The 21,383-nt window shown below is 43.1% G+C and overlaps 1 pseudogene; it reads left to right on the top strand.

Annotated features, from left to right (window-relative positions):
* The first annotated feature begins 1,603 nt into the window (after positions 1-1,603).
* On the top strand, positions 1,604-2,485 carry LOC126086157 (vomeronasal type-1 receptor 1-like; annotated as a pseudogene).
* The last annotated feature ends 18,898 nt before the right edge of the window (positions 2,486-21,383 follow it).

The following is a 21,383-nucleotide window of genomic DNA, read 5'->3' as shown; positions in this document are numbered from 1 at the left end:
TTAATCTAATTATGCATTTTTTTTTCCGATGGAGAGACTTAAAAAACAAGTTATGGATACTGTTCCTCTATCAGGTCAGACAGATTTATAAGCAGCACTACTATGTACTTGTTTTCATGTGGTTACCTGGAAAATTTTATAGCTTTTTAAAGTAGATTTACTTCCATCAGTTTGAGATAGAGAAAAAAATATTTAAATATCCCTTGATTGGACGTCACATATAGTCTTAAGATACCTGAAGAGAAATATACCATGTTTAGGATATAAAAAGTGAGGGAAACCAAGATGGAAGGTAGACAAATAAAAGAATAAAATTAATGAAATAAAATAAACTTAATTAAAATGAAACAAAGTAACTTAAAACTAGTTAATTAAAATAAAATAAACTGAAGTGACTAAAATAATTAAAATAAAAAAACTGCCTGCAATGAAATAAAACCTGTTGCCTGTCCAGTCAATTCTGACTCATAGCGACCCTATAGGCAGAGGACAAATGCTCTGGAGGGTTTCCAAGTTGCGGCTGTGGATTCAAACGGCTGACCTGTCGATTAGCAACCTGAGCTTTTAACCACCGTGCCACCAGGTATCCAAAATAAAATGAAGTAAATGAAATTTAGTCAAATAAAATAAATTTAAATTAAATAAATACAATAAAATGAATAAAAATATTAAAATAAAATATGAATTAAAATCGTCTTTTAAAATAAATAAAATAATTTAAATGAAGTGAATAATTAAAATAAATAAAAATAATGTAAAACAAAATAAGTAATAAAATGAAGTGAAAGTAAATATGGTAAAATAAAAATATTAAAATAAAATAAAATGAATGACACAAAATTAATTAAAATAAAATGAAATAAAGTAAACAAAATACCACAATATAATAAAATAAATTTTAATTAAAATAAATAAAATGAAGTAAATGAAACAAATAATAATGAAATAAAATAAAATGAATAAAATAAATAATACATGATAAACAAATGAACTAACAATGAGTCAAATAAAATAAAAATAATAAAATAAAATGAGGTAAATATAAATTAAAATTGGGTCATTTTGATTTTTCCCTTAATTTCCTGTGTCTCAAGCTTTGTACAGTTTGGCATTGTGTTACATGTTAATGAATAGTAATAACGGCTGTAATGTTATGATTAATTTTAGCCTTTAGCATTACAATCTGCTCTTTGTTCAGTTTTTTTTGCTGATACTAGTTTCATACAGCCTGTATGAAAATACAAAAGAAATTATTAATGCTTTCTTACGATTTATCCGTTTCCAGAATAAGAGTATATTCTCAGACTAACATCATACATGATATAAAGAAATGTTTTTTATTCAGTTTTATACCTGTGGAGAATTATATGGTGGGAATAGCGGATCATTTATTCAAACAGCCCCCTTTAGTTGGACATTTGAGTTGTTTCCAACATAGGACGTTAATAATCTTTGAACCCATTAGCATATATTCTTAGTCCCCATTTAAAGAGACAAAATGAGAAATACGTATTAGATTTAGCTTTACAAAAATTTCTGGGAAGGTGGAGGCAATAAACTTTAGTTTGTTTATGCTTCTATTTCTTCACTCAAATTGAAATCAATGGAATCTACCAACTTGGAAATGGGGATCATTTTCCTCATTCTAACTGCAGCAGGAATCCTTGGAAACGCCTCCCTCTTTGTCTTTATAACTTCACTCTGCTCACTGGACACAACTTGAGGCCCACAGACTTGATTCTCAACCAGCTGGTTTTAGCCAACAATTTGGTTCTGTTCACTAAAGGAATTCCAGACAATGACAGCTTTTGGATGGAAATATTTCCTGGACGATGATGGATGCAAACTTGTCTTCTATTTTCACAGAGTGGCCAGAGGGGTTTCCCTTAGCACCACCTGCCTCCTGAGTAGCTTTCAGGTAATTAAGCTTTGCCCCAGAATCTGTATGTGGTTGGGGCAGAGAATTAGATCCCAAAAGTGCATTGGTGTCTGCTGTTTCTTCTTCTGGATCCTGTATCTGTTGTTAAATACTTTTGTTGCTATGAATGTAACAGGATCAAGAAAGAGCAAAAACACGAGTATGGAGAAAAGTTATGGATACTGTTACTCTCCCATTCCAGACAGATTTGTAGTCTTACTACATGCTGTCATGTTCTCCTCCATTGATGGTATATGTTTGGGCCTCATGGTCTCAGCCAGTGGCTCCATGGTCTTTGTCTTGCACAGACACAAGCAGCAAGTCCAACACATTCACAGCAATAGCCTCTCCCCTAGACATTCCCATGAGGCCAGAGCCACACACACCATCCTGATCCTGATGAGCGTCTTTGTCTTCTTTTACTCTCTCTCTTCCATTTCAGTTCTTTATATTACTCTTATTGTGACACCAAGCCAGTGGCTTGTGGACACTTCTGTATTCCTGGACTCGTGTTTTCCCACAGTTAGCCCCTTTTTGCTTATCACCAATGGCACCCGTTTCTCTTAGCTTTTGTTTGATTTCTGAAACAGAAAAAACATTTATACGTAGGACATAGTGGTAGTAACATCAGAAGCCATCTAAATTCAAGATGGGGGATAATGGGAATCGCCATTATCCCAAAGCTGATTCCTATGAGGTGGAGGTCAGACATACCTCTGCTCCCCAACTGTTTTACCAATTCTGACACTAGCAGTCCTCCCCACAGTACTCTCTATTTCTATGCTGGGTTTGATAATTTGTTGCAATGGCCACACAGAACTCACAGACAATACTCATGATTATGGGGTTTATTAGAGACATAACAGGGTACAATTCAGATCAGGATCAACTTGGAAGTAACAGTAACAACTCAAGAGACAGGATACAGTTCGCCAATCAGGACAGCTTCCAACCAAGACGACTCTGGGTTTCTTCTCATCCATGTTCCAGCAAGCGTTACAGCTCTTTAGCTCTGCTGACACATGGCCAGAGGCACTCCACTTCAGCAATTCTCCTGCCTGAAGGTGCTCAGCTCTCTCTGTGGAATGGGAAGCTCACCACAGCCGTCCTGCAGTCCTGTGCTGCTGCTGTCGTGTGCTGCTGCCATCTGGTGCTGTCTCTAAGTGTTACAACTCTCTCTGTCTCCTGGGTCTAGGAGGTTCTCAGCACAGCAACGCTGGGTCCAAAGCATGCACTCTGCCACAGGTTCTTCTTAGTGGTAGTGGGGTTCCCCTCAAACTCTGTGGGATTGGTCCTTTAAAGTTTAGCAGGGTGGCAAAACTGACCAATAGACTTGGTAGGCCACAGTCACTGTAAAAATGGCATGGGGGCGATGTCTGACATCCTCCAACTTCGCAAAGCAGGAGAATCAAGATCAACAGCCCAAGGCTCATTCTTGTGAGACTGAGGTCAGACATGCCTTCTCTCTGCCATCTTTACCAATTCTGACACCAACAATCCCTCTGACAGCACTCTCTACTTCTCTGCTGGGTTCGATAATTCATTGTAATGGCGACAGAACTCACAGACAGTGCTCATGATTATGGAGTTTATTAGGGAAGTAACAAATTACAATTCAGGTTCAGGATAAAGTTCTTCCATCAGGACAGCCTCTTCTCAGCTGTGCTCCACAGACATGCTTCTCTGGCCCTCAGGTTCTGCCCTGCTCTGGCAAGTGTTACAAAGCTCTTACCTCAGCCAATAAGTATCCAGAGGCACCCCAGTCTGCCAGTAAGCCTTGGCCCAAAGGCACCCAGCTTTCCCTCTCCATGGGCCAGGAAGCCCACCACACCATCTGCTGCCATCATTTCTCTGCCACCACTTCTTAAGCTCTCTCTCTCTCTGTGTCCCCTGGTTCTAGGAGCTTCTCAGCACAGGGATCCCAGGTCTAAAAGATGCACTCTCCACTCCTGGCTGTTCTTCCTTGGTGATGGTGGGATTCTCTTTCTGCTCTGGAATTGGTTCTCTTTTAAGTCTAGTGGTAAAGCAAAACTGACTAATCCCCTTGGTGGGCCACAATTGCCTTATTTGCACAGTCCCTTGGATGGAGATTACAAGACCATGGTGAGAAAGGCCACACAAAAGTGACCCATTGCACCGCAGTCACCTAGTTTGTATAGTCATTGACTGACTTCCATAAGGGTTTTATGCATCTTATTTGCATAGTAAACTGTCTAATCCCCGGGAGGGTTTTATGCACCTTATTTTCATAGTAGACTAATCAATCCCTTTGCAAGATTGTAGCCCACCAAATCATCTTGGCAGAACTACAAACCCAGGGCTGGAAAGACATATACAAAGAGAAACCTATTGCACTGCAATACCCCATCTGGTTTAACAGCTAGAACTCTTCTGATTTCCGCAGTTAGGTCAATGGTAGTGTGGTGTGATGGATTGCTTTTGTGTGGCCTTTCTCGCCATGGTCTTGTAACTCTCACCAAATGATTGGGTGGGACTGTGCAAATAAGGTAATTGTGGCCTGCCAAGGGGACTGGTCAGTTTCGCCATCCTACTAGGCTTAAAAGAGAGCCAATTCCAGAGCAGAGAGAGGCTCTCACCACGACCAGAGAAGAAGAGCCAAGTGCAAAGCATGTCATCTGGACCTGGGATCTCTGCTCTGAGAAGATCCTGGAACCAGGAGACCGAGAGAGAAAGAGAGAGAGAGCTATAACACTGAAGATGGCAAGAAGCAGAGGCAGAGAAACAGTGGCAGGAGAGACTGACAGCAGGAGACAGTGTGGTGGGTTTCCCAGTCCATGGAGTGGGCAGGAGGCTTGCTGGCAGAGTAGGATGCCTCCAGGCACTTGGTAGAGCTGAGAACTTTCAGGCTGAGGTTTACTGGTGGAGTGAGGTGCCTCTGGGCACTTATCGGCAGAGCTAAAAGAACTTGGTAACACAAGCCCAAGCAGGGCAGAGGCTGAGGGCCAGAAAGAGGCCGCGTGTGAGCACAGATGGGAAGAGGCTTTCCTGATGGAAGAACTGCATCCTGAGTGTTCCTGAACCTGAATTGTAACTTGCTACTTCCCTAATAAACCCTATAATCATTAGTATTGTCTCTGGGTTCTGTGTGGCCGTTGCAATGAGTTATGGAACCCAGCAGAGAAGTAGAAATTGTCATTGGAGGTACAATTTGTGTTAGAAGTGTTCAAGATGGAGGAGAGAAGCGGCACGTATGACCTCCACTTCATAGGGATTTTGGACTATTGATTTTGATTCTCCTTTCCCCTTGTGAACTTAGACGAGGTCAGATGCAGCCTCCACATCATTTTTACAGATAGATTTAGTTGTTTGTTTGTTTTTAAGTTTCTTGTTTTTAGTTTAGGTGATCATTACCAGCTGCTTATCAAGTCGATTCTGAATCCTGCTAGAAATCTGTGACATATTGGTAAATATGAACTGGTATGTTTCTGCCTTTGTACAGCTTATGTTGTAACCAGGGAAAACGAAATTTACTACACTCTTATACCAAAACAACCAAACCCATTGTCGTCGAGTTGATCCCAACTCATGGCAACCCCATGTGGTCTTCTGTCAGGGTTCCTCCATCCTTGGTGTCCACAAAGTCTTTCCCAGTAGGCCAGAGCAGAGATCTCCCTCCTTCACAGGAGTAATGGAGGAGTATTTAATAATTTGTGTCATCACTGCCACTCATTAGCTGTGTAGTATAAACTGTTTCATCTGCTGAGAACTTCCAAAACTTGTTCTCTGTTCTGACTGTGCCCAAGCATATCTGATTGCCTATGAACATAAACACTCAGCTGTTTTATAAGTCCTCCTCCAAACAAATCTCCAATATTCCCCACATTGTTTCCTCCACTCAGTCTCCCTGTCTATCAACAACATAGCTGTCTATCAAGTCCCCAGTCACTTTCATTTGACAAATGTTACTTGAGCTCTCATGGGTGCTAAGCAGACCCATCACTATGAGTTCAGTTGGGAAAGAGACATTTCTCCAGTAAGTCAAAAGTTATTAGTGACAGCTATGGTGAGTTATTATGGTACAATAAATTACTTAATATGGCCCTTCCAGTCATGGTCTTTGTGACACACACAATGACTGAGTGGGATTATGCAAAAAAGGTATATGGAACATGTGACGTTTGGGGTTATATGTCGCCTTGGCTGGGCCATGGTTCCCAGTATTGTGTGGTTGTCCTCCATTTTTTGTGTTGTGGCTCCTGACCTCTACATTTTGATGAGGCAGGATTGATGTAAGGTGTGTCTTGGGTTGAAGCCTTGAAGGAGGGCATGACTCAAGCCCCATCCTTACAAAAGTGACATCCTTTCCTGGGGTATGGACTGCATCTAAGATATATGTGTGTGTCTCTCTCTGCATCTGGGTCCTGTGTCTGGTTTGTGATCAACTGACCTCCCCAGAGACCTGCTGTCTGACCTGCAGATTCTGGGATTCAACGGCCTCCACAGCTCCTCGGGCTGGTGGCCTATCGTGTGACCTGATTCGCCAGCTTCCGCAGCCCTGTGAGCCAGCAGCCTGTGGTCTGAAGAGCTGGTTTGGGTTTGTCAGCTCCTGCAGCCACATGGATCGGAAGAAGCTTATGCCTGACCCACGAATTTGGGACTTGCCAGCCTCCACAACTGTGTGAACCATTTCCTTTATGTGGTTCGTGAATTCTGTCAGACATTGCAGCAAATTAGAGAACCCAAAGACAAGTGGGAGAACGCTAAGGGGAGAGGGAGTAGTTGATGTTAGAGATGATGGAGTGCTACAACAGCTTGGAATAGTTGGACATTTGGGACATCTTTAACCTTCGCCTCAGAGGAAACCAGCTTTTAAAAGTATATAAAGGTGCCCTGGAAACCCTGGTGGCGTAGTGATTAAGTGCTACAGCTGCGAACTAAAGGGTTGGCAGTTCGAATCTGCCAGGCGCTCCTTGGAAACTCTATGGGGCAGTTCTACTCTGTTTTATAGGGTCACTATGAGTCAGAATTGACTCAACAGCGTGAACTACCACCACCAAGAGTAAATAACCAGGGTATCATAAACTATTTCTGGTGTTTGAAAGAAGACGCTTCCACAGAGAATGACATTGGAGTCTGTCAGTGAAAGATGGGATAGTACCAAGTATGTTAGAAACATTAAAATATTTAATACATGAATATTTTAAACAACTCTATAAAAATTAGAGAAAACAGACAAAAATTCCTTGAAAACTAACCAGGCTTATTTCAGAAAAGAAATAGATAATTTGAATAGCATCCTAACCCTTAAAGACTCTGAATTAGTCATTATAAACCTTCCTACTAAGAATTTCATGCCAAGATGACTTCACTAGTAAATTTTACCAGAAATTTAAGAAATAATCCTAATTCTACAGAAATTATTTTAATATATAAGATGATGGAATACCTCTCAACTAATTTTATAAAGCTAGCTTTAATCTGATATCGAAATAAGCAATGATATTAAAACTGAAGACCAATGCACACATGAATATAGATCAAAATATTAACAGAATTTTAGCAAATTAAATCCAGCAATTATATAAGTGAATGATTGCAAACTGAAAGCCAAAATGAAAAAAAAAGTATGCTTAATAATACCGCCAAAATACAATAGATTTAGACAAGTTTAACCAAAACATGTTCCAGAACTATAAACAAAACTGCAAAGCATTGCTGAGATACATTAAAGAGATATAAACAAATGGAGATACATATCAAGTTTCTGAATCTGAATATTCAACAAATCATGGTGTTATTTCTACTATATAAATTATCCGTTGGTTAAACACAATCCGATTAAATGTCCCAGCAGTCTTTTTTTGGTAAACCCTTAAACACAATCCGATTAAATGTCCCAGCAGTCTTTTTTTGGTAAACCCAAAACCAAAAAAAACCAGTGGTAGCCATTGACATATTGACATTGTTACCGGGAATTCCATCTCCTGCTTGACATGACTCCTCATAGCCAATAAACAAGGGGCGGAGGTGAGAGATCAGAAAGGCAGCTTTATTTCACTGCAAAAGGAAAGAAACACCCAGGGATGGTCTCTCCAAGACTACTCAGGGGTGTTTTGGGGAGGTGGGCTTTTACAGAGAGGGGGCAAGGAAATGTAAATTTATCATGAATATTCAGGATGAACCTTCACGCAGGTGCCCAGAGCTTGGGGATGACTGTGCATTTTCTTGAGATAAGAGTTCCATTCCCTGGGATAGAGGAAGAGGTTGATCTTCCTTCATTAGCGTGGTAAGTCTCCACCCAAAGGCAGTATGCTTATATGTATTTTGCACTGAATAAGCTAAAAAAGCTAAGAGGTCCCTTAAAGTGTCAAGATGGCACTGAAAGATTGCTAAAACTGGTTGAGGCCAGCTATGGCCCGTTTTGTGGTTATCTTGACAAGAACAATTCCAGGAAAATATGTGGCCTGTTCTACTCTGTGTAGGAGGATAAGCCAGAGCAGGTTATTCAAAGAAGGGTTGAGTTCTGAGGCTGTCTGCCTCAGCATCACATGCTTCCTGATAGGGTTCACTGTGTAAGATTATATCCATTTATTTATGAAGTGCCCATCTTTAGCAAACATCGTGCCTCATGGTCCATTATTAAAAGATTCCCCTAAGATTAGGAATAAAAACAAGATGGCTGTTCTCTGCTCTCCTAAATAAAACCAAAACCAAACCTGTTGCTGTTGAGTCAATTCTGACTCATAGCAACCCTATATTCCCTCTGTTCTCATATTCCCTATTATACTGGAGGTACTATGTAATGTGTAAGACCTAAAGGAATAGTCATGCTAGTGCACTATTTCCCTCCTCCCACCTTTCATTTCCTCCCAGAGGAGTGGAACACTACAATTGTTGAGGATTCTTCCAGCCAGAATTGAATTTATCTACAAATATTCTACAGGAGCCCAGGTAGCAAAAAAGGTTAAGGGCTTCGCTGCTAACCAAAACGTTGGAGGTTCAAACCTATCCAGTGGCTCTGTGGGAAAGAGGCCTGGTGATCTGCTACTGTAAAGATTACAACCTAGGGAACCCTATCGGGCAGTTTTAATCTGTCACATGGGGTCGCTGTGAGTTAGAATCAACTCGACCACACCTAACAACAGCTATTCTGCAAGGTCTTTCTAAGTTACTTCCGCTTGACTGTGGAGTAAATTCTTCCTCTGAGTTCCCTTGTGTAGCTCACCAATCAGTGTCCATGGACCATGCAGGATCAAGGGGCTTAGGCTTCACCAACAAGGAAGAATCCCTAGTGGTGCCATGGTTAAGCAGGCTGCTAACTGAAAGGTTGGCAGTTCAAACCCACCCAGCGGCTCCATTGGAGAAAGACCCAGTGATCTTCCTTGAGATTAAAGCCAAGAAAATCCTGTGGGGCAAATTAAAATTTATAAAATATGTTTGACTCACAACCTTACCCATCACCATTCCCCACCGGTCAAGCCTACATCGTCCTAGGATGGCCTCAGCAGCTCCCTCGTTTTCCTCTTGCTCATTTTCTGACTAGAAATAACATCACCATTTGAACTTTAATATTGAGGGTTTTATTCACTGTTGTGTGGTTTGAAAACAGAATGGGTCTCTATTAGTATGAAGAGGTGAGCAACTGGAGGGAGGGTCCCAAACTGCAATATGGTGGCTGAGAGTAGCTTTCTCTGGTGACCTAATTTGCACTGCTCCCCAAGGACTCTTAGGAACAACTGCAGAGCTTTGTGGTCCTAATTTATTTTTACAAATTTTGTGTGAATGGACTCATAAGGGAAACCCTGGTGGCGTAGTGGTTAAGTGCTACGGCTGCTAACCAAAAGGTCAGCAGTTCGAATCCACCAGGCGCTCCTTGGAACCTCTATGGGCCAGTTCTACTCTGCCCTATAGGGTCGCTATGAGTCGGAATCGACTCGACAGCAGCGGGTTTTTTGGTTTTTTTGGACTCATAAGATCTTTACTCTTTCTTTTCTAGGTTTCATTCACGCTGCTTAATTATTTTGGCAATCATTAGAATTGCTTATGTGAATACTTCTTTCTTTTTATTGCTAAGTAGTATTCTGTTCTATGGACATACCACAGTTTGTTTATTCATTCTTCTGTTAATGGACATTTAGGTTGTACCCAGTTTGTTTGTTTTCCTACATTACAAATAAAGCAGCTGTGAACACACGTGTACACTCCTTTATATGGATATGTATTACTTCTCTTGTGTTACTGCCTCAGAGTGCAATGGCTGAGTCACAGAGTAGGCAAATAAACTTAAGTTTTTAAGAAACTGCCTAACTTTGATCTAAGAAAGTTGCATTGTGTTGCATTCCAACCATGTATGAGAGTTCAGTTCCTCCACACTTTTACCAATACTAAGTATGGTGTTTCCTTTTGTTTTAAGTTTTAGCAGGCATGTTGTGGCATATCCAACCAGTGGCCGTTGATGTAACCATGACTCATGACAAGTCTGGTTGTTAATAGCTATGGCTGCAAACCAAAAGGTCAGCAGTTTGAATCCACCAGCCACTCTTTGGAAACCCTATGGGGCAGTTCTACTCTGTCCTATAGGGTTACTATTTTTCAGAATCAACTCAATGGCAATTGGTTTGGTTTGGTTTCATGACAACCCCATAGGGTTTTTCAATGGCTCATTTTTCAGAAGTAAATCACCAGGCTTTTACTCCATGGCACCTGTGGATGGACTCGAACCTCCAACCTTTTGGTTACCAGCTGAGTATGTTTGCACCACCCGAGGACTCCAGTGGCATATCATTGTGGTTTTAATTGCACTTCTGTAATATTCATGATGCTGACCATTTTTTCTTGTGTTTATTTGCCACCTGCATTTTTTTTGTTGTTGTTGTTATCTTTGGTAAAATGCCTGCTCATATCTTTCACCTATTATTTTTTTATGAATGTTGGCTATTTTCCTTTCATTAACGAATAAGAAGACATATGTATAACATATGCTGAGACATATGTTGGAACTTCACTCATTTCTTGTTGAATGGAATAATTGTTTTTGAATATTTTTGAAGAATATTTTCTCAATTTGATATTCACCATGTAACAAATTGTGCATCACTTTCTTAAGTTTAGACATTCAGTAATACAATAAAGCAAGCCCTGGCCTGTGACGTGCCATTGCCTTGGTGTAAATATTCCCACCATGACCAATTTCAAGCTGCCAACATGATGTCACAATATGGAGCTGTTAAGATATGTGTAGTAAAAAAAAAAAAAATGTGTAGTAGCATACCATTATATTCTATTTCCAGCATGCTGATAAAGTAGATGTAAAGAACCTCAAGAACATATATAATGGTAAGACGTAGTAAAATAATGAGTAAAATATTTATTACCTTTGCTTTTTAACTTACAATAACCTGTGCATTTTTAAAGGGTACCCAACCCAGTGCCATCGAGTTGATTCCGACTCATAGCGACCCTACAGGACAGAGTAGAACTGCCCCATAGAGTTTCCAAGGAGCACCTGGCAGATTCGAACTGCCGACCCTTTAGTTAGCAGCCGTAGCACCCATGTTTTTTTTTACACACTTTTAAAGTGTAGACATTTGATATTTTGATTCATGTCTAAACCCATGAAAACAAAAGTTTCTTTCTGCCCTTTAATACCCATTCTTCTTAACACATAAAATTATTCACACCCAGGGGCAGGTTATCCAGTATGTAACGTAAACATGGTGCTTACCTTGCTTACCAGATCATCTGTAGTGAACAATTTCACATTTTTCCACCACATCGCAGATTCTGCTTCTAGGTATGCCTGGCACCTGTCTCCTTCCCAAGCCTACAGCACCTTCTTATAGAATGAAAACCTCTTTTCAGGTTTACAATCCCTGACAGGAGAAATTGGTCACTACAGATTAGTAAGTAAGCATAAGTAAGCCTGTGCTTACCTTGTTTACTGGGTAATCTGCACGTGTTCATATTCAAAAATATTCTACCATTTGTGATGGATATTTTCAGATATACATGAATGCAAAGGGCTGTGTTTTGTAAGCCTCATCAACTCTCCCTCAATCTTTCATCTTTATCATTTTATGGCCACTCCTGCATCATCTATGACCACACAAATGACTGGGATATTTTATTTTTGATCCCATTTTATCATTTAATAAATAATATCTTAAGAATTAATTTCCAAAATGTAAGTGCTCTCTCTTAACTCCAATAACTTTGACCAAATAAAAATAATTCAAAGCTTCATAAAGTATTGTCAGTGCTCAGTTCTCTAAACTGTCTTAAAATGTTTTTGTTCTTAAGATTGATTACAATCAGGATGCAAAATGTATCCATATGCCTTTTAGTAGGTTTGTCTTGAAGTCTTAACCTGTAGGCACTGCCTTATTTTTTTGTTGAAGTTACCAAGTCATTTGTCCATTGAATTGGTCACATTCTAGATTTGGCTTCTTTCATCTATCTGATGCTGCTTAACATGCTCATCCTTCCCCCATAGTTCCTGTATACTGGATATTGATGAGATAGGTGATTGAGGTCTGGTCCTGGCAGACAGGTGTGTGATGGTGATACACCTGAAAACACACACAGTGTGACATTTGCTAGCACACCGTGGTACAGCATGGAAGTAAACATTTCAGGAACCATCGGTGCCAGGCACAGGACAGGTTTGTGACAGCGAACCACCTGTTAATACACAATGTATTTCCAGTGTATTTCTGGGTTTTGCTGGCACACCGAAGCAGAGCCTGAACACAATCACTTCAGGTACCATATGTTTCAGGTGAATGTCAGATGTCCAATGGTTATACTGTGGTACAGCCTAGGGACACACACGTATCTCAGGGACCCTATGTGACTGGTGTGTGATACTGATACACCTGAGCCCCACCTGTGGATGACAGAGATATACCCTAGAAATCTGTGGTAGGTGTGAGAATCAGACACCACTCAATACTTTCTGGACCCACAAAAACTTACGTTGTTGTTGTTAGGTACCATGAAGTTGCTTTCAACTCATAACAGCCCCGTGTGACAGAGTAGCACTGCCCCATAAGGTTTTTCCCAAGCTGTCATCTTTACAGAAGCAGATGGCCAGATCTTTCTCCCACAGAGCCACTAGCATGTTCCAACTGCCAACCTTCAGGCAGTACCTGAATGCTTAACAGTTGCACCACCAGGGCTCCTTACAAAAACATATACCACATGCACAAAAGAAATGGGTGACAGACCTGATACACACAACAGGCATATACAAAACACACCAGGCACTTGTGAGCCTGGACAGAGGGACTGACCCACCACAGCAGATGTGGGAACGGCACACAAATACTACATGAAGATGTGTGAGATAGGCATGGGATAGTGGTGCCCCAAAGCCTGGTGTGGGGGCCACAAAGTCACAGTCTCCATGGATCAAGCATGCTGAAGTAGGTGCAGCCCCAACTTGTGTCATTCCTGCAGGTTTTCCAAGTGACAGTGGTCAGATCAAGCAGCGGGGTTCACACCTTGGCCCAACCTGGCACCTCGCACAAGTTCAATGGTGTCATGTGAGCAAACGTGACACGTGGTGCGCGACAATCCGTCTTGCACGTGGTAGAGGCCATTGTTCCGAAGCCGCCCCAACAACCCACACACTGGTAGGCCCGGCAGGGGGTGGGTTTCCGGGCTTTTCCCCAGGCACCGCCCACTCACCTTCAGCCCGTTTCCGGGACCTTGGGTCAAGGGTGACCTCCGGGAGGTTAGGGCCTGGCCCTAGGAACCAGCGGCTATTGTTGGTCCCATTTCTCCCCAAGGGAGAGGAGTGGCGGGCAAGGTCACGTAGAAACGGCCTTTAAACGTCAGGGGCTGGGCCACCGCCCTTCCCGCTCAACTCTGCGTTCTTTCTGCGATGAGACCCCGAACTGACCTCCTCAATCTGGGCAGCAGCGACCACATGGTCCCGGAACGCCCCAGCGCCTCTGAGTCCCAGGTGAGGGCGGCCGCGCCGCATGCGCAGTTCCACCGCGTCCTCCCAACGCCTGGGGGCTTCTAACCTCGGCCTTCGGCCACCCCCGGGCCAGGCCCCTCGTGACGCCAACCACCGGCGCCGGTCCCATCCCCCTCTATTTCCTGCGCCGCCAGGGAACCCCCCGTCCTGTGTGAGAGAAAGGGGCGTCTCAGGACCCCCTGACTCTATGCTTTTCCCAAGCACGAGCCGGAATCTGTTCTCCTTCCTGGCCGTGACCTTGAGCAAGGCCCCTGCCGCCCTTGGCCTCCATTTTCTTGGATCTAAGATGGGAACCGGAGGAAAGGCCTGGCGATCTACTTCCGAAAAATCATCAGTTGAAAACTCAGTGGAGCACAGTTCTACTCAGACACACAAGGGGTCACCATGAGTTGGAGTTCACTCCATGGCAACTGGTTAAGGAGCCCTGGTCACCCAATGGTTAAGAGCTTTGCTGCTAATTGAAAGATTGCTTTGACCCACCCAGTGGCTCTTCAGGGGAAAGACCTAGTGATCTGCTCTCATAAAGATGACAGCCTAGAAAACCCAGAGTCAGTTCTACTCTGTCACAAGATCACTGTGAGTCAGAATCAACTCCATTGCACACAACAATGAAATGGGATGGGAATGAGCAAACTGTGCTGGGCTGCTAACCGAAAGGTTGGAATCCATCCAGAGGCACCTTGGAAGGAAGACCTGGTGATCTCCTTAAGAAAAATCAGCCAATGAAAATCCTGTGGAGTACTGTTTTCCTCTGACACACGTAGGGTCTCCATGAGTCAGAGTTGATGCCATAATAATTAGTTCGATTTGTTTTTTGTTAAAATGGGAATATTAACAATCCCTTCATTGTGTTTGTTCAGGAGTCTGGGAGAGGGCACGTGTGTGATGTACATCCCTAGTGCTCACGTGTGGCACCCTTGGTGCCTCTCCTGTGAGGCGGGTGATGAGGGCTCTGCTCCTCTGCCCATGTTCCAGGAAATACATTCAGGGGTTGCCAGGATGGACTGAACATCCAGTTACTGGAAAGACTTCATGTCCTTGCAACTATATGATGGTCGAGTGTGGGGTTCTGTGCATCACCCTGACCCTCTGCTGTTAGACCAGGTGACTGGTTCATCACTATAACATGGAGGTGATGACAGTGTTGATCTCATGGACTGTTGGCAAGTGGTCCGTCTTGATAACATGACCAAAGTACAGAAGACGAAGTCTTGCCATCCTCCCTTCTAAGGAGCATTCTGTCTGCTTCTTCCAGGACTGATGTTTGTTCTTTTGGCAGTCCATGGTATATTTTAGAAGACCGGTGTCCATTCAAGAAGCAGGATTCAAACCCAGGAGTCTGGCTCAGAGCTGTTGTGTGTCATTGAGTTGATTCGGACTCATAGCGAGTCTATATGACAGGGTAGGACTGCCCCACAGGGTGTCCTAGGCTGTAATTGTTATGGAAGCAGATTGCTAGGTCTTTTCCCCCATGTAGCTGCTGGTGGGCTTGAACTCTCCACCTTTCGATTTAGCAGTTGAGCACTTAACCATTACGCCACCAGGTCTCCTTGGCTCCAGAGCTGGAGATGTTAATCCCTTTTACGTGGCAGGTAAAGCCCTCAACATAGGGCTGACTCACAGTGAGGACCAGTGAGGCTCAGCTGCCTCTGCTGTCAGTTTTTGAAATTCTTCACATTTTCCCATTCCTCTGACATCCCAGAGCACTTACTATGTGCCCAGTCCACATGGGATGGCCATTGTCTATGTCCTCCTGCAATGGCTTCCCCCACTGAGGGCTTTTCTGCCTGACACAATTATATTACATCAGAAAGCAGTGTTTTCCCCTTGAGCCAGCACGGACCCAGGCTCTGGGCGGGGGGATGAGAGGGTGGGTTCTGTAATTCAGGCCCTCAGTCTCTACATCTTTACCAGTGACTAAGCAACCGCCTCTAATCCCATCAGAAAACCCCAAGGCAACTTGGCTGCATCTCTTTGACTTTCAAGGTGTTGGTGACCTTCGAGGATGTGGCTGTCACCTTCACACAGGAGGAGTGGGGACAACTGAACCTATCCCAGAGGATCTTGTATTGGAAGGTGATGCTGGAGACCCACAAGCTTCTGGTCTCACTGGGTAAGGCTTCACCTCTCACTTGTGTGAGGTATCCACAGCCAGTTGATTCCTGGTTGGTCACAAAGGCCATTGGAGCCTCCTTGCTTGCTCCTGCTGGTTTCCTTGTATCTGCATCTGAGATCTTTGAGAAGGGAACAACAGTCTCTCTATAGCACCCAGTACAGTCTGGCTTCACTCTAAGTTCCTTATTCCAAAGATTGGATCCTGTGTCCGTACAGCCCAGTTGGCAGGGGCTGTGGGTAGCTCTCCAGAAAGTGGGTGAATCAGGCTGCCCTCTCCAACCAAGATATTTCCATCTCCCAGCCAACCAAACTCATTACCTTTGAGTCAATTCTAACTCATAGCAACTCAAGCAGAGTAGAACTGCCCCAAGGCTGTAATGTTTATGAAAGCAAACTGCCGCATCTTTCTGCAGAGTGGCTGGGAGTTTCAAATCGCTGACCTTTTGGTTAGCAGCCAAGCACTTAACCACTGCACCACCGGGGCTCCTTATTTCCATCTCACTGTTGTGTGAAGTATGGACAATGTGGCCAGGGCAGTGAGTCCTTCACAAATCTCCACTTAGTTCAGAAGAAGCCCCTTCCTTGTGAGAGGCTGTCCCCTGCCTTCTTTGCTAATACAAGGGCTTTCCTTTCTGAAATGTAGGTGACAGCAAATGATAGTTGATGTCTGTGAAATGTCTTACTGGACTAAAGCACTGTATGACTTTCCCAAATATCACATTTGTTTAGTGGTCCAAGAGCTGGTCAGGTGGGGTCATGGCAGCCTTCAGACAGCAAAGAACAAATGGCCTTGGAACTTCTGTGTGAGACTCCTTGTGGTGCCCTCCATGGGGGGTCTTCTTGTTTCTCCTGGCCATTGAAGTACAGCATGCATCAGCAGGGAGCTCTGTGCCCATAGTTATTCAGAGACTGAGGTGCCTTCTAACATCAACCTGTAGTATTAAGGTGGCCCTGGCATCATCCAGCTAATAGAGGGGAAATTAAAGGAAGAGGATAAGTCACACCCAGTTGAATTGAACACACACTTCAATTCCACACTTTCCATTGACAAGATCTAGGCATTTGGCCACACCTGGGTGAAGAGGATTGGGAAATGTGGATTAGCTGTGTGTTTCAACGAGAAGAGCAAATGAATGTGCTATGCTCAGCATATTTAAGAAAAAAAAAAATGATAATAGTATGTCTACATCATTGGATTTTTTGAGGTTGTAATTAGATGATGCAGCAAACTGCTTTGTACAGTGCCTGGCCCATAGTAAGGGTCTGCTATTGGTATTATTCATGTAGTCATATTAATCATAATGGATGATAATATCACACATTTCCTTTTGGACATCCTTCTGAATGGGGAGGAAGGGCAGCATTCCCTTGAAATTACTGTCTGTACTTTGCTTTGTAGCCCACTCTTTCCCACTGTCTTTATCCACCCACCCATCCTCCTGTTTGTCTATCATACATGGGAAAGCAGTTCCTTGTACTATATGTTCTGGTCCCTCTTGCCCTGAAAAACACCAAGTGACATTTGGTCTCGGGTAGCCCACATCTGTGCTACTGAGTGCAGCTGGAGCCAGCCACCAAGTGGACTGGCATCATCACAAAGTCGGAGTTTCTCCCCTCTGATGGTCCCTCAGGTGTTCAGCCAGCTAATAAGTGTCTTTTGACCAGCTTCACCTCCAGCCCTTGGTTCCAAATACCTCCCCATCTTCTTAATCTCACACCTCACTTAAGTGCCCCAAAGGTACCTTGAGCTTTTTGTGCCTAAGAAGAAACTCCTGATCACACCTGTTACTCTTGAATTCCCTGGTTTAGATATTAGTCCTGTCATCAAAGTAGATTAGAATGCTAGAAACAACCTCAGATGGCCCCTCAACACTTCCATCTCCATCAAAGTCAATATCCATGGATCCCTAAGTCCAACCTATTTTACATCATATGAGTCTCTTGAATCCATTACCCCCACCACCTTCATCGGCTCTATCTCCAACACCCTAATTCAAGCTCTCATCATCTTTTGTTTAGATTATGCCAGATACTCTTAACAGATCTCCCTGCATATGTCATGTGCTTTTGGTCAGTTCTTTCTCCTACACCAGCTCCTGCAGGCACATTGTTCCAAAACTTCATTTCCCCAGCTGCTGGTGTCTCAGCATATAACCTACTTCACGTTAAAAATAAAGGCTACCTACTTCTGTTTCTTAAACCTCAATCCTTAAAGTCTCATCTACGTTTTCTTGTACCTGCAGCTTGCATTCATATCCTCCATAGAAGATATTTGCCTCTGATTATGGCCAGTTCCTCCACCACAGTCTACATCATACCTTTTGCCTTCTCAGGAAACTCGCTTTTTCACAGTTCTACTGTCATATAGAGCCCTGGTTGCTCAGTGGTTAAGAGCTTAGCTGCTAACCAAAAGGTTGGCTGTTCCGATCCACCAGCTACTCCTTAGAAGCCCAATGGGGTAGTTCTACTCTGTCCTATACGGTCATTATGAGTCAGAATCGACTAGACAGAAATGGGTTTTCTGTCATATAGGGTCACTGTGAGTCAGGATTGACTTGATGGCACACAACAACAATCTTTACAAGAGTAGATCGCCAAGTCTTCTCTCCCACAGAGGCGCTGGTGAGTTTGAATTGCCAACCTTTCAATTAACAGCCAAACGCTTAACTGTCGCACCACCAGAGCTCCTTTCATTCTGCATACTGTGTCCTGTATTATTATGTGAAACCATCATGATGTATTTTTTTCATTCTCTTGTTGGTGGACAGTTGCAGTGTTTACACTGCTTGGACACTACTATGAGTATTCTTGTTCATAATGTTTAGTGGCTATAAACACTTACATCTGTTGGTTATATACCCAAGAGAAGAATTGCTGGGTCATGGGGTAGGTCTATGCTCAGCTTTAGGACAAACTGAAAAATATTTTTCCGGAATGGCTGTACCACTTCATACTCCCACTAGCCATATACTGTTGCATTAAATCCACCCCAACACTTGGTGTTGTCCACTTTACTCTTTGAGGCATAGTAATCAGATTTCTCAGAACGTCAACAGTGACCTTGTTCATGCTTATATCACTGCTGTCATCCTAATTGCCCAGGACGACAATGAGAATAAATGCAGGATGATGGCCCACAATTGAATGAGCATTGGCACTGCATCGAGAACTGTGCTGAGTGCTTTACAGGCATTTTCTAATTTAGCCCTCACAACAGCCTGAGAAACTGAGAGTCTCCTAGTTTCCCAGAGGAGGAAATTGAGTTTTACAGGAGAAGATAATTTATCCAAGGTCAGCTTGCTTAATAGAGGCAGGATTTGAACTGAGGCATTCTGGCTCCAGAGCTCTCTTTTAACCATCATGATGTTTGCCTCTAGGCAGCAAAAACTTGTCAAAGCTTAACAGTGCTTGAGTTTTTGCCCTGTTTGGCCGTTTGTCCTTCTATCCCACTCCTGCTGGGCTCTTTATTTTCTTCCTCTTCCTCTACTCACTCCTTCAATGTTGGCTTCACCAGGCATCTTCTGGTTTTAATCTCTTAAGTACTCTCCAAGGGTGAATCTATCCCTGCTTACTCCAACTTCAAGCCAGTACCCCTCCCACTTTCTCTATTGGGAATGTCTGACTTTTCCATTAGGACCCAGTTCATGGGTCACCTCCTCTAGGAAGCCTTCCATGACTTCTTTCTCTCCCTCTATCTGGTCAGATGCCACTTCCCAATACTGTCTTAGCATAAAGAGATGTCAGTCCTTAGAGCAATTCTCCCCACCCCTAATGTCCTCATTACTGTGCATTTCCTCCCTATACTGGACTGTGAGGAAGGGTCTCTACTCAAGATCCTCTTTCCCCTGTCCCAGACTCTCATCCAGGTATCCCTGTAAGGGTGTCAAGTGTACAAGGACCAGAAAAGAAAGAAATTGAAAACTCGGGTTTCAGTGATGCCAAAACACAGCAGGCATCAGAGGTGCTATTTTCATTCTCATTTTCCTGCTAAAGTGGTGACTTTGTTTCTTCTTTGTCACATCACTAATAGGCCCCTTTTGTGTATTGGATTTCCTTCAGGTAACAGAGTAAACCTTCAGACCAGAGAGCCTACAGCTTTCCAGCCAGTCTTGTCTGAGGGAGCCTTGCAGCAGGGAAGCCTGACGGGGAGAACTTCAAGCGACTCCAGGTTGGGGCAAGCCAGGGACCAGGAAAGGCTTTTGGAAAAGCATTGAGGCCAGTGACAGACCCCTACAAGGAGACTCATCCTGGGAAAATGAGCCTTGAAGATGATGGTTTGGGGATAGATGATAGTGTGCACTCAAGGGTGTTACAGGAGCAAGTCTCTCCTAGTGTTCTCCATGGACCAGGTAAAGGCCCCATTTTCCATACCGTGTAAGTGCCAAGAATCCAGGAAAGGTTTTAACACAAAAAGCATCCTTGTTCCCCATCAGCAGATTCACAGTGGACTTAAAACCTGCAAAAGTAATGACTATGGGAAAGCCATTAGTCAGAACTCAAACCTCATTCACAATGGAGAGAAACCCTAATGAGTGCAATGAATGTGAAAAGACCTTCAGCCACAGCTCCTCTTTGGCTTCTCATAATAGGATCTACACCAGTGAACGGCCCTTTAAGTGCAAAGAATGTGAAAAAGCTTCTAGTGTTAGATCTACCTTTACCCAACACATGAGGAGTCACTCTAGAGAGATGCCCTATGAATGTATAGAAACCTTCAAGTGCAACTCAAGGGTCACTAGGCATAGAAATATTCATACTAGAGAGATGTGAAGGAAGGCCTTTCCCCAGTGACCCCACCTTGGTCAACCTCACAGAGCTCCTACTGTAGAAAAACTTTCTGAATTTAACTAAGGACACTTGTTAGCCACAAGAAAAATCTGCCATCTGAGAATTCATACTGAAGAGGAATCCCTTAAGTGTCACTGCTGTGAGAAAACGTTCTGTGGCAGATCATCACTTCCTTGTTACCTAAAGAGTCATATTAGTATTGGACACAGCTCAGACTTTAGTCTCATACACGAGGAAGAACCAGTGGTTACTGTGAATTTAGAAAATATCTGCAGTTACAGGTCTTCCCTTGGTTACTAGGAAATATTTACTCAGAAATATTTTTAAAAAGAGAGAAGAGGAGGAGGAGGAGATGGACAATGTACTTCCCTACTAAGCGTATTGGAATATGCCATTGATTTTTATATTTTAGTGGGCAGTGTTTGAGGGGTATTGGGGTCTCATCCCCTTTATGTATTTTTTATATCCATTTGCTGCCATCCTGTGTCTGGAGAGTTGGACAGTGGAGGGCAGCTTGACAAACATTTACTGAAAGTCTTCTTTGGTCCAGACATTATTTCTTCCTATTTATGAGATTAGTTTTTGTAGGGGCTTGAGTCAAGAAATACTCAAGGATCC

This window comes from Elephas maximus, chromosome 11 (assembly GCF_024166365.1).
Source record: "Elephas maximus indicus isolate mEleMax1 chromosome 11, mEleMax1 primary haplotype, whole genome shotgun sequence".
Lineage (NCBI taxonomy): Eukaryota > Metazoa > Chordata > Mammalia > Proboscidea > Elephantidae > Elephas > Elephas maximus.
The sequence above is the reverse complement of the archived record's forward strand: the minus strand, read 5'-3'. Positions and strand labels throughout refer to the sequence as shown.